This window comes from Rhinolophus sinicus, chromosome 14 (genome assembly GCF_057876585.1).
Source record: "Rhinolophus sinicus isolate RSI-liver-muscle chromosome 14, RSI-T2T, whole genome shotgun sequence".
In the NCBI taxonomy this organism is placed as follows: Eukaryota; Metazoa; Chordata; class Mammalia; order Chiroptera; family Rhinolophidae; genus Rhinolophus; species Rhinolophus sinicus.
Window position 1 is genome coordinate 132,873,922 of NC_142514.1, and position 15,027 is coordinate 132,888,948.

Consider the following 15,027-nt stretch of genomic DNA (forward strand, 5'->3'; position numbering starts at 1 on the left):
ACTTGTATAAGAATGATCATAGCACTTTACTCATAACAACCATAAGTCAGGAATTAACCCATTGTCCATCAACATGGACAAACACATGGTATATTTATGCAATGGATTACTACACAGCATCAAAGAAGAACGAATTACTGATACGACTATATGGATGACTTCCAAACACAGCATGTTGAGGGCAAGAAGCAAGATGTAAAAGAATATATACTGTATGGTTTCATTTGCATGAAATTTTAGGATAGACTGTACTAATCTATGGTGAAAGAACCCAGAACAGTGGTTTCCTGGAAGTAGGGATTATAGCTACCATCAAGGGCATGAAAGATGCAGGGGTGATGATTCCTCTCACGTCCCCATTGAACTTGCCTTTTGGCTTGTGCAGTAGGAGACAGATGGATTTTGGAGAGGGACAGTGAATTAACATGGGTTTGATTAGATTACGACTACAGTGTAACTGCTGTTTCAGATGTGGTCTCTCTTTTTTGGAGCAAATTAACACAGTTCCTGCCACTTAATATACAGCTATTAATCTGGCAAATGATATACACGTGATCCAATAAGCAGATACCACCAGAAGTAGTTGGCATTCACTGGGCATGGTCAGCACTTTTATAATTTAGACTATAGGGTCTTTGATAATCTCACCCTTTCATGAGGATGTCAAGCTTGTTCACTCCCTTGATGACATAATCATATATATGCCTTGGTAAGAAGCATGCATAGTAGGGGACAAAACAACCCAGAAGATGAGTAATAAACAAAAACTTCAGTATACTTTAGTCTGAGACAAGTTGGGATATAACCTCCAAAGTGAAAGATAAGTTGTTGTACCTTATGTGCCTTACCAAGAAACAGAAACGACTTGGTGTGGCCTGTGGATTTTAAAAGCAACATACACCATATCTGAGTGTGCTGCTTAGACCTATTTATTAAGAGACATTTCCAAACGAGGCTTTCCATTTTCAGTGGAGCCCAGAGAAAGAAGTTTCTGTAGCAAAATTAGTCTGTGGACCAGCAACTACATCACTTGGGTCTTACAGTCCATTTGAGACAATGACGTTTACAGTGAATGTAGCATATTTCCATGACATAGAGGCTGTGGGAAGCCCCCTAAAGGACTCACAGCTCAGGCCCTTAAGGTTTTGGAGCAAAGCCATATGTTCCTTGGAAAATTTCTCTTCTGGATTGCAATCAGACTTACTTCCTGACCATGGGAGTCTGAAAGGACATGTTGCTGGGGCTGCCCATCATGAACTGGGTGCCATTAAATTAGCTGAGTTCAACAACTAAGATGATCTACTGTCCTGGTTTGTCTGGGACTGAGGAGGTTCCCAGGACTTTCAGTGCTAAAACTGGGAATGTCCTAGGCAAACTATGAGAAGCATTCCACCATCGATTAAAAGTGACTTATATGTGATTAAGCTCGAGCAGGACGTGAAAGTACTGGCAAGTTTTATGACTGAGATTCCCATGGAAACTATGGTTGCGTTGTCATTACCTATGGCTACATGGGGAATCTCTAAGCCCATACCCATCCATAGCTTCACGGGGAATTCTCTGTGACCATTTGACAAAGAAAAAATAGTTTTAATCTGGCTTACACATAGCTCCATGTTTTACTGGCTCTAGGCAGAAGTGTACTTTAGGAGCATAAGAATCCAATTTTGTAGATGTCAGTCTGTCTTTATATCCAGACCCACTGAGGGGATGACTTTTCTTGCTAGAATAGACAGGTATGCTGTATATGGATTAGCTTTTCCTTTCCAAATGCTTCGGCCAGCTCCAATATTTCTGGATTTATAGAATGCTTTATTCACCATCATAGCATCTCCTACTTGATTGTTTTTGTCCAGGGAAATGATTATTTACAGTAAAAGAAGTAAAGATATGGGCTCTAGCTCATGGGATTTACTGTTCTTATGCAATCATGTATCCCATTACCCAGAAGCAACTGGGTCTGCAAGACAACAGTCTGGCCAGTTACAACATCAACTGAGAAGCATCACTTTTGGAGATCGGATGCTGTACTGTGAGGGCTTATTACACAAGGAAAGAATGTTTTCAGCAGGGAACATGCAATGATTCCATTAAATTGGGAAATTGAGACTGTCACCTAGCTATTTTGGGCTCCTTATGTCACTGATCTAACTTACAAACAAAGATGTGACTGCAACGGCTGCGGTGATTGATTGTCGTTTTCAAGGGAAAATTGGGTTGCTGATACACAATGGGGCCAAGAACTATGCCTGGAAACCAGGGATTCTCTAGGTTCACTGCGGTGACCCAATAAAGGTAGGACTGCTGAAGATCCAGACCCTTTAAGAATGAAGATTTGGGTCATTCTACAGGTTATGAACTTCGATAAACTGAGGTGATGGCTGAAGGAAAAAGAATCTCGGACAGTTAGGGGAAAGAAAAAATTATAAAAATCAACTATGGCATTCTGATCATTTACAGAAATGAGCACTGCAGCAGTTATGATATTTTATTCCTTGCTTACATGTATATATTATGTTAACTATTTTTCCTCACTCCTTTTCTCTAATTTTTTTTTTATATAGGAATTGTTGTTTAGGATTAACTTTAGAATTTAATCTTCAGGTTACAAAATAGTCAGGTAAAATTTTGACTGAATTAAAAGAGAAATTAACCTCATCCAGAGATGGATATGGTGGCTATGGGGACTTACCTCCCCTTTTTGGGTGCGAGTGTCTTCCTTTGCATAAGTTGCCCTTTGTTTGGAGGCAGCATGAAGTTGTTACTGTTGTATGACAATTTAAATATGGATAGAAGGGCATGATTGGATACTAAGTAGGAAAAGGAATGCACTGTGCTGTTTATTTATCTATTGTCTCCTAGATCTAAATCTACTATTCTATATTCTCTTCTGTGATACTGGGGCTGGGACTCTGAAAACTTTTTCTAGTTTTCTAGAAAATCTAGTTTTCTAGATTTGCTTGTTAGGTGGCTTCCAGTTAGGTTGTGCCAATGAAAGGCACTGGTGGGAAATTGGAAAGACAGAAAAGGGGTGAAGGGACTTCTTGCTCTTTTCAGCTCCCGTTAGCATCCTTCCAGCAGCAGGGTATAGCTTCTTATGACATTGCCAGCACCAGCTATGCCTCCCACACCCCCAGTCAGAGCACCAGCTATGGAAGGGCCCCTCCTCCACATCCCAAGTTCTGGTAACCCCACCTCCACTTTGGGTTTCTTCAGTCCCGAGGGTGAGCTGCTGCTCCCTTTCGTTAGTAATACTTGGCTTCCCTCAGAGGCCCCTTTTGGTTCTTTCAGTCATTCGACATTAGTATAAGTGACTCTTCGTATTAAATACCCACGTTTGAATTTTCTAGAATGGTTTACTTTTTCCTGATGGGGCCTTGACTGATACAAAGAGGATCCTGTGAGGAGGTGTGTTTCTTTGCATACCTAGTGGTAAAGGATAGAGAAATACCATAGGAAGCCAATATGAGATAACCACAAATGGCTCAGGCCGTTCAGAAATAAAGATTAGGGTGACCTCACCAAATAAACAATCCTGACGAGATGACGTACTAACTGAAGGCAAAGAGGCCATGAAATTGGTAGTGGAAGAAGGTCATTATAAATTCCAACTGCAGCCTTGTGACCAGTTAGAGAGATAATTATAGTAGTTATACATATTTTTCTTGTTTTGTTATGTATATACCAATTTCCTTTATTCTACCCTCCTTTTTATTATTCATTTATATAAGGTGTGTTAGTGATACTTAATTTTATAATCCGGTTTATTAGGTTATAGGATGTCAAGATGGAATTGTGTCTGAGGCAGACTCCGCACTCTATTGTTTAGCCTCCAGCTTTATGAATATAGACCAACTGTGACAACTGCAGTGGTTTCCTGCAGTTTTCTGACCCGCGGGTAGCAGCAATAGTTTCCTGACCTTGAAACCTAGTAGTGATGTGAACTTGAAGCCTCGTACTGGCCACTTGACTGCCATTCCTCCAATCCTTTGGTTGATTTTTTTTAAGCGCTTGATTTCTAATTTTATGGCTCAAATACTATCTATCTATGTATCTAGCTATCTAGCTAGCTATCTAGCTAGCTAGTTGTTTCTTTGTCCTGAAGTGACCCATAACTAATAAACTGTCTTTTGTGCTTTTTCTATTTGACATTGATCATTTTCTTATTGATACCTTAAAGTACTTTGTTTATTAAGAAAATTAGTCCATGTTTATCATATAGGTTGCAAATATTTCTCCAAGATTTTCAACTGTAATTGAACTTTATTTAAACATTTTCTCTTTGATTTATATGGAATTTATATGAGAGTCAGGAATAAAACTGGAACAATAATAATAAATATAGCCCTTATGATATACTGTTGTAAGCACACATATCAATATAATCTCCTCAACAAACCTATAAAGCATCAACTATTATTATCCTTTTTTAATATATGGAAAAATGGAGGCTCAAAGCAGTTAATTTACCCAAAGTTACACAGCTAATAAACAGTATATCTTGGATATATGGACGGGTACTCTGGATTGGAATCTGTGCTTTTCACTCTCTGCCTATGAGATTCATCTTTTATTTTTGTCTCCCCTCAGATCAGTTGGCCCATCATTGTTTATTGAAGAATCCAAATTTTCCCTTTTCACAAGAATTGTCACCTTTATCAAACATACATTTTCATATGATTTGGGGTTTATTTCTAGACTCCCAACTCTGTTATATTGATGTGTTTATTAATAACTATGCGATTGCCATAGTTATTTTAATCACTGACATTTTAATTTATTACTAGCTAAGGTAATTTCCTTCTCTGTCATCCTCTTTTTGGGATTTTATGATTTCACAGTGTATATGCATCATTAATTAATTACCCTTAGATCGTTCTGATATCTGGACAATGGCTGTGACATTCTTGGGCAATTGGTGTAAGGGAATGACTACTGACTTTTACTGCTGTTTAGGGAGATTCTGGTGAACTATAACAAGACCGAGTCTGAAGAGAGATTAGAGAAGGCCTGAAAGACCTTAGGCAGACACAGAATCCTTGGGGAAATACTCAGGGAGGAAGAGAGCATAACAGTACACTTTCTAGAAGTTGTGGAAGATATTGGTTACTCAGAATTCCTTTGAGAGAGTAATAAATATGGATGCATTGACAAACAATTTTTAGGGCCTCTCTAAAATACTTCACTCATATAATTTCTAAAAATATGAAATTATTTTCCTAGAGAAGATGGAAGGATTGTCTGATATAGTTAGAATCCTTGGGGAGAGAGCACCACTAGAGTACTACACTGTGGACCTATGTGTATGCCTCTTATCGAAGCAGGTGGTGGGCCAGGCATCTCAGCCATTGGGAGAATAAATCACACACACACACACACACACACACACACAAAGATTTTTCTCAGCTTCACTGTTAAACGAGGAGAGAGCCATTGAATCCTCTCAGGAGAGTGAGATGCTATGATAGAAGATTGATGTCGTCAGTGCCTCCCAGACCTCATATTTAAATGTGCAGACTCCATGCAAATACTACATTGATAGTAGAGGCCTAATGTTTGAAGACTTGAACAGCCTTAAATTTCTTCTAATTTCTTGAAATTAACTTTGGGAGGAAAAGAGGAGGAGACCTAACGACTTTGAGAAGGGAAAGTTCAGAACAAATGAGAGCTCTACCAGATACCAGCACCAGCTATTTTGAGTAATATAAAGGAGTACTCATTCCACAGATTAAGAACCCTGACTCCGGCCTTGTAAACTTTTAAGAAAAAGATTGTGAGTGTCCTTTAGTAAGCCCTAAAAGGATACATACTTAGAAAGGTTTACTCAATCAGCTAAATAGGAGACTCACCCATTAAACTATTAAGCAAGGATGATACTGTATAATAAAAAAAAAAAAAATTGTGGCCAAGGAGAAAATCCAGCTATTGAAGGGCATCAGGGAAATGTTGAAAAACAGTAAAGGAGCCTAGGATCTCGGGTTTCTCTCAGGTTTATAGGAATACATCATGAGAATTGAAATGCTCTAGCTTTTATCCTGTATAGTTTGGTGGGATACATGAAAGGTAGTAACATTAGAGAAGAGAATTGGACTGTGGTAGTACTGCACGTTAGTTCTCGCAGATGTTAATTTTGAAACCATGTCAAGCCTCACATCTGGGTTATTTCATAAAATTTTTTAAAATGTTTTTTGTTTAAATTTATTTTTAGTTATAGTTGAAATACAGTAGTGCACTAGTTTCAGGTATACAACATGGTGATTCAATATTTACATACCTTACGAAGGGTAACCATAATATATTTAGTAATCATGCCACCATACAGTTATTACATTATTATTGACTGTTTCTCTATGTTGTGCATTGCATCCCTGTGACTTATTTTATAACTGGAAATTTGTACTTCTTAATCCCCTTCCCCTTTTCCATCCATCCTCCAACACCTCCTCCCCTCTAGCAACCATCGTTTTGTTCTCTGTAAGTTTCTTTCTGTTTCATTTTGTTCGTCCATTTGTTTCGCTTTTAGAGTCCACATATAAGTGAAATCATATGGTATTTGTCTTTCTCTCTCAAACTCATTTTACGTAACATAATACTCTCTAGGTCCATCCATGTTGTTGCATGTGGCAAGATTTCATTATCCTTTTTTGCTGAGTAATATTCCATTATACAGAGGGTGCCAAAAAAGTGTATACACATGACTTGTATTCATCTTTTGTTAATGGTATATATTGAGTACAATTTTAATACAGTTTTTTCCTTTCTTAAAATGTGTATACATTTTTTGGCACCCTCTGTATATATCATGGAACATCTTCTTTATCCATTCATCTATCAATGAACACCCAATTGCTTCCATATCTTGGCTATTGTAAATAGTGCTGCAGTGAACATAAGGGTGCATTTATTTTTTTGAATTATTATTTTTGTTTTCTTTGGATAAATACTCAGAAGTGGAATTGCTGGATCATAGGGTACTTCTATTTTTAGAAATCTATTTTGAGTAATCTTTATAGTGTTTACTACTGTGGATGCACCAGTTTATAATCCCACCAACAGTGCATGAGGGTTCCTTTTTCTCTTTTCCTTGCCAAAACTTATTTGTTGTCTTTTTGATATCAGCCATTCTGACAGGTGTGAGGTGATATCTCATTGTGGTTTTAATTTGCATTTCCCTGGTGATTAGTGATGCTGAGCATCTTTTCATGTGTCTGTTGGCTGTTTGTATATCTTCTTTGGAGAAATGGTTGTGTTGGTCCTCTGCCCATTTTTTTTATTGGAGCGTTCATTTTTTGACTTTGAGTTGTATGAGGCCTTTATGTATTTTGGATATTAACCCCTCATTGGATATGTTATTTGCAAATATCTTCTCCCATTCAGTAGGTTGCCTTTTTGTCTTGTTGATGATGAAAAGGCATCTCTATTATATAATTATAAACAAAATTAAATAGAAATTATTATTTTTAATTAAAGTTTATTGGCGGTGACAATTGTTAGTAAAGTTACATAGATTTCAGGTGTACGATTCTGTAATACATCATCTATATGTCACATTGTGTCTTCACCACCCAGAGTCAGTTGTCTTTCCATCACCATATATTTGATCCCCTTTACTCTCATCTACCACCTCCCACCCCCCTTACCCTCTGGTCTGTGTCTATGAGTTTTTGTTTCTTCATTTGTTTGTCTTATTCTTTTGTTGTTTTCAGTTTTATGTACCACATATCAGTGAAATCATATGGTTCTTTACTTTTTCTGTCTGACTTATTTTGCTTAGCATTATAATCTCAAGATCCATCCACGTTGTCACAAATGGTACTATTTCATATTTTTTTTGTTTTTTTGTTTTTTTATTAAAGGTTATTTGGGTGACAATTGTTAATCAAGTTACATAAATTTCAGGTATACAATTCTGTATTATATCCTCTATAAATCACATTGTGTGTTCTATAGCCAGAGTCAGTTCTCCTTCCATCACCATATATTTGATCCCCTTTACCCTCATCTACCACCCCCCTCCCAACTTATATTTAATCTTTTCTTATGGCAGAATAGTATTCCATTGTGTATATATACCACAACTTCTTTATCCAATCATCTACCAAAGTATACTTTGGTTGTTTCCATGTCTTGGCCACTGTAAATAAAGCTACAATAAACATTGGAGCACATATATCTTTATGGAGAAATGTTTTCAGATTTTTTGGGTAGATACCCAGGAGAGGGATTGCTGGAAATAGAAATTATTAAGAAATATAGTAAGTATAAATTTAGAGGGTATACACCTAAAAATCTTAAATTTTTATAAGTTTTAAAGTTGCTTCGATAAACATAGCTTTTTCATTTCCAATTATATACTTGAAATGACTACAGATTTCTTACAATTACATTCAAGTCTACAATTAACCTAAAATAAAAAGTCTCATTAAAAAAAATTATTTAAGCAGATATAAACAGTTAAGCCACATGAGCAAAATTTCATCTAGTCTTTATTTCATGCATGTAAGTGAAACTTAATTTAGGTTATTTCTTGTAAATGCCTCTGATAATCATAAATGAAACTTAAGTTGTCTTTCTAAAATGGTATAATTACTTTTAACCAACCCGCTGCTGTCTGGAAACGTCCCTTGTAATAACCACCAATCATTGTGAAGGTGGTTATTCTTACTTTATAAGCCCTCCTATAACGTTATGCCTCTGAGTTTCATATCATTTTTGGGATTGCAGTCTCCTGTTCAATATCAGTTTGTTTCTCACTCAATAAAATATTCATATCACGTTAAAAAGAAAACAATGACTATAGATAATTATCAATGCTCAATTATAATTATCAATGATAATATCTTCAATTTCTTGATAGTCACCATTGGTGAAATATTTTATTTGCATAAGTAGGTGACACAAATTTAAAAATCTGTTTCATTCTCATTCTTTTAAATTATATTTAAAGAACCTAACAGTTCTTTCTTTTCTTTCCTTTACAAATGTAATGTTGAAATTTCTTGTGAAAATTTGAATAGATTTAAAATCCAATTGAATTTTTTTCTTACCTAATGTTTCAAAATAATGAGTTTTACTTTGCAGAATGTGCAGGCAATATTAAGATAATCACTATGTAGTTAGTTTGCACGTATCAACTGCAAATTGACAAAAATATCCGATATAAGTGAGGAGAGTTTGGGAGCTGCTGCTTTGAGCTCCACCAGGAATCCCTGCCTGGCCTCCTTGCTTCTCCAGCAGCCTCCAGGTAGGGCCATGTTGGGCTCCTTGAATGTCTGCATCATGAACTCTTCCTGTTGCTCTATGGCCTTCTTTTCACTGAGGGGCAGCAGTACTCAGTGCAGTTGGCTGATGACTAAGTCTGGGTAGTCGATCAAGCAGAGTGTGTAGACACTGTCACCAAACAGAGGCTGTCAGACGTTGGTCCTCACATTTGCTGCTCATCTTGCAAAGCCATCGGAAGGACCCAACTGGTGGGGAAAGTGGTAGAAGCCACGCTTAAGGATGAAACATGAAGTCCTACTGGTATCTCTACTGGTACACTGTAGCTTCAACTATGTGGGTACCTGTTTCCAAATCTCTTGAAAGTGTAGGAAATGACAGGTTAAGGACAAAATTTTATGGCAACTGTCTTACCTGGGTAAGAGAAACTTAACTGGTTTCTCCCGCACAGGATAGAGCTGGCTTGTTACCAATGGCAGGGAGGGACACTGTGGAAATAATGCAGCGACATACGAAGCTGCTGAGAGAGCTCATAGAGAACGGTGGGGAGAATCTTAGCAAAGAGTTCCAGGCTATTACTGCTCAGCTCTTCAAATAGCTGTCTTGACCAAAATCTGATAGACACTCACTGCAAAATTAAAATGCCCAACACAATTTCTCCAACAGTTCCTTTGTACTTTTTCCACACCACATATGATAAGCTGAGGATGGAACCCAAAGGAAATGTTTTTGAAAAAAGGAAAACAGGAAGAAGACTTACTGTTCTACAAAGGCTCAGGAGGAGCTGGAGGATGATGTGGCCTTATCCATGCAGTTTGGGGTTGTCCGAGGCAACTCCAAGCAGCGGCACACCAACTCTAGTTAGGGGTCTTACTTTCTAAGAGCAGGATTTAGAGTTCTTTGCCAGCTGCCAGTCATACTTGGCTGGATCAGTCTGATGTTCTTGGTAAATTCCTTCAGGGAATTCCCTTGGTCCACCACGGCTACTTCCTCAGGCTGCACTGAAATCACCAGCTAGTGATTTCAGTTTAGTCTCCCCTTCCTTCAGTATCTGTAACTTTCTTCTCTGAAACGAAGAATCCTGGCACTTGATCCTTGATATATTTATTTTTGGATCAATCCATCTGTACGGAACCAATGTCTCATTTGTTTCGACCTCTTCTCCTACATGAATGCTCTCCTCAACCCTCTCCCACGCTCTGCTGGGCATTCCTTCCACGTGGCTGTCTCCTTACCTAGTTTGGGCTCTGACATACCCCATTACTCACTGTGCTCTGGCTCTGACACTCATCGGTGAGCTGAGCTCCCCCTAATCTCCTACCATGGACTTTCTCCTCCCCCATGTCAGGCTGCCTCCGTGGGTTGGTATCCCTTCACTGCTTGGGCTCTGGCCCCCTTGCTGTGGACCACCTCAGTTCCCCTTCAATACCCTGCTTCATGCACGGCCAGCACAGATGTCAACCTTGCCTTCCCTAAGCTATTTAAGACTGGATTATTCAGGAAGAGAAGGGAAGGGAAAGAAAGGAAAAGCAGAAAACAATAGGAGAGGAGGGAAAGGTTAGTCCCTGCTTTTTTTTCTTTCTTTCTTTTTTTTTTTTTTTTTAAGATTTTATTGGGGAAGGGGAACAGGACTTTATTGGGGAACAGTGTATACTTCCAGGACTTTTTTTTCCCAAGTCAAGTTGTTGTCCTTTTCAATCTTAGTTGTGGAGGGTGCTGTTCAGCTTCAAGTTGTTCTCCTTTCAGTCTTAGTTGTGAAGGTTGTGGAGGGCGCAGCTCAGCTCCAGGTCCACTTGCCATTGCTAGTTGCAGGGGGCGCAGCCCACCATCCCTTGTGGGACTCGAGGAGTTGAACCGGCAACATTGTGGTGAGAGCCCACTGGCCCATGTGGGAATCGAACCGGCAGCCTTTGGCATTAGGAGCATGGAGCTCCAACCACCTGAGCCACCGGGCTGGCCCCAGTTCTTGCTTTTTAAAATAAAAGAAAGACAATTGTGAGAGACAGATGGGAAATAAGCCTCTCCAACCAATTTTAAGAAAGAGTACATATGGGGTTTGAGAGAACGGACATTCATCTTGTTAGTGCACTCCTATCTGAGTCCTCTTGAAGAGTCTTTTCACACCCTACACTCTGCTTTGAAGACCACTGATCTAGGGGCCACAGATTAAGTAATGGAATGGAAACACCTAGGAGGAGTATTCCCACCTCAGGATCCTGGCAAACAGGCCCGCAAACATTTTCATCGGCATAATTATTTTACCCTAACCTTTGCAATTTTACTCCCTTTTCCTTCCTTCTGTCCTCCTTACTGCTTTCCTGTTAAGAAGCACAGCTCTTTCCATCCATGCCTCCTCTGTGCAGTAGAACCTTTCATAAAACACTGACTTCGTCTTTTCTTCAAACTGCTTCTTTCTCCAACTTTGGGACTGACTCCCTTCATAGGTGAGGGCTCCAGACTTACCTTTGCCTCTGCTGTGGGGCCAGGTCTCTAACCATCTGTGGTAACTCTGGTTAGAGATTTTTTTCTCAGGAGCTCAGGGCTGGGGCTGTGAGGTGGTCTGGGTTAGAGGAGGGATGTCAAGAGGTGCTGAAAGGAGAGGAACTTTGCAAGAATGAGATATTCTCTGATGGACTTTGAATTTGGGCAGGGACTCTGTGTGTGGCATATCTAGGGTGGAAACAGATACCAAGCTCAACAAAGCAATATTATTAGGTCTTTTTACGCTCACTGGTTTAGACCATGAGTATGAAACTGAAAACCAGACATGTAACTTAGCAAAGGTCCTGAAAATAAAAGAGCACATAACTAGACAGATTGGTTTCCTATAAATTAATGACTAACAACATCCATAGACCCTGAAACACTGTCTGGCAATCATACTAGGTTCCTTGAATATGCTCCATATCTACTTTCCATACCTTTCCTCTCTTCTCAAGCCTCCTACCTCACTCTTCTAGTCTTCTCAGCTGCCTCCTCATTTCATTAACCAAAAGAAGTCATTACATGGGAATCTTTCCTTCTGCTGTACAGTGAGTCTTCATATCTATACCCACTCTCCCCAAAACAAAGCCTAACTTCATATGCCTATAATGTCTCCTTTTTTGTTGTAATGGAGAAAGCAGCTTTCTAGCTCCATGGCCTAGGCCTTCCCATCATTTTGCAAATACCTACTTTGTGTATTAAACCGTTTTCTGCTTGAACTCTATAGAGATGTTTCTGTTTCTTACATTTCATACTGACATGTATACTAAAGTCCCAGTTTTCTCACTGTTAAATGGGTTTAATAGTAATACCTACAACATCTGGGAAAGATGGGTCCTTGCCTGGGTCCCACAATTTAGAGGCCTCACAATATCATAAATACATGTAAAAATACATTTATTAAAGAACATGTAGACAGAACTTTTGCATGGTAATTGGTGCTCAATAAGACTTGTACCCTCAAGTAGCCACTCTTATAATTAACACCATTTTGGGCCCTGGGAAACACACCTCCATATTTTTGTCCTATATCCTTAAAACAAAAGACAACTGTATCGAAATGCAGTAAAAAGTTTGTGGTTTCTACTGTGGGTTTTTTTCTGTTTTTTTTTTTTTTGGTGCCAATTTTTAAGTACAGTTTTTTTTAAGACATAGTGTTTTCCATTTATAATACAGTACTTATCAAGTGCAATGTTACTTCCTTTCCCTATGCACACATTCCATATTCAAGTATCAGGAACGTGCAGTTATTTACTACAGCAGCTCCACCTTACAACTGCCATGGAATTTGCTACAAACTTGGGTCTTCAGTGTTTTTGTGTGGAACATGCTAAATCTATGCTCAGGTTGTTGATCATCTTCTTCAATGGCAGGCCCAGAGGTGGCACCGCCCGATGAAGGAGCACCACCACCAGGGACATCCCCAGGCATCCCTCCTGGCTTGCCTCCTGGTACAGCTTGGTAATGACAGGGTTGCAGACTTTCTTTCTCCAGTTCTTTCTGCTGATGTTCAAATTCTTCCTTCTCTGCAGTCTGATTCTTATCAGGCCAGATGATAATCTCATTACATGTGTCAAGAATCTTCTGACTGTCCTCCTCGTTGATCTTGCTTGAAATTTCTCATCTTCAACAGTTACTCTCATGTTGATTGCAAAGTAAGAATTCAAGTGAGTTCTTGGAAGAGAAGATGTTCCAATGTTTCTCATCTTCAGCTTTGTACTTCTCAACTTCTTGGACCATATGCTCACTGTCTTCCTTACTCAAATGGTTCTTGTTGTTAGTGATGGTAATCTTGTTCTCTTTTCCTGTACCCTTATTCACAGCAAAGACACTAAGGATGCCACTGGCGTCAATATATAAAGTGACTTCAGTCTGAGGAACACCACATAGTGCAGGAGGTATGCCTGTGAGTTCAAAGTTGCCCAGCCGGGTGTTATCCTTGGTTGTGGTGTGCTCATCTTCATAAACCTGAATGAGCACACATGGCTGGTTGTCATAGTAAGTAGTGAAGGTCTGTGTCTGCTTGGTAGGATTGGTAGTGTTGCACTTGAGGACAGTCATAACTCCACCAGCAGTTTTCATGCCAAGAAAAAAAAGGAGTAATATCCAAGAGCAGCAAATCTTGAATGTTTTCAGATTTGTCTCCAGATAGGATGGCTGCCAGGACAGCTGCACCATAAGCAACAGCCTCGTCAGGATTAATGCTCGTCAGGATTAATTCAACTCTTTTCCATTGAAGAAGTCCTGTAGAAGTTTCCGGATCTTGAGGATACCGATAGAACTACCCACCAGGACAATATCATGGATCTGGGACTTGTCTAGCTTGGCATCCTGATGGGCTCTCTGTACTGGGTTCAGTGTGCCACAGAATACGTAAGCATGCAATTCTTCAAATTGGGCACCGGTAATAGAGGTATAGAAGTTGGTTTCTTCATAAAGTGAATCAATCTCAATACTGGCCTGGGTGCTGAAAAAGAGAATACACTTAGCACGTTCACAAGCAGTGCAGAGGTGATCGACAGCCCTCTTGTTCTCACAGAGGCCCTTCTTCTGCTTGCACTTGAACTCTGCAATAAGATGGTTGGCCATTTGATATGTCAAAGTCTTCCCCACCTAAGTGGATGTCTCCAGCTGTAGATTGAACCTTAAAGATTCCATTTTCAATAGTGAGGTAACATATCAAAAGGGCAACCTCCTAAGTCAAAGATCAGCTCATTTCTTTCAGCACTAACCTTTTTATCTAAGGCATAAGCAATGTGGCCACAGCAACTGGATCCTTGATGATTCTAAGTTCACTGAGACCAGCAATGATTCCAGTGATGCTGACAGTCATTAAAGGAAGGTGATACTGTGACAACAGCATTGGTAACAGCCTTGCCAAGGTAGGTTTCTGTGATTTCCTTCATCTTTGTCAAAACCATAGATGACAGCTTTTCTAGACAGAAACTTTTTCTCTCTCCCTTGTGTTCTACTTGGACCTTGGGCCTGCCAGCATCATTCACCATCATGCAGGACCAATGCTTCATATCAGACTGGTGTTTCTTGTTTAGGAAGTTTATTAATTATTGAATCGATTTCTTTAGTAGGTCTGGGACTATTCAGAGTGTCTATTTCTTTTTATAGGAGTTTTAGCAGATTGTATCTTTTAAGGAATTGATCCATTTTATCTAAATAATCAAATTTGTGGTCATAGAGTTGTTCATAGTATTTCTTCATTATCCTTTTAATATCCATGGGATCTGCAATAATGTCTCCCCTTTCTAATATTAGTAATTTATGTTCCCTCTCTTTTTTTCTTAGATAACCTAGATCAATTTTATTGAT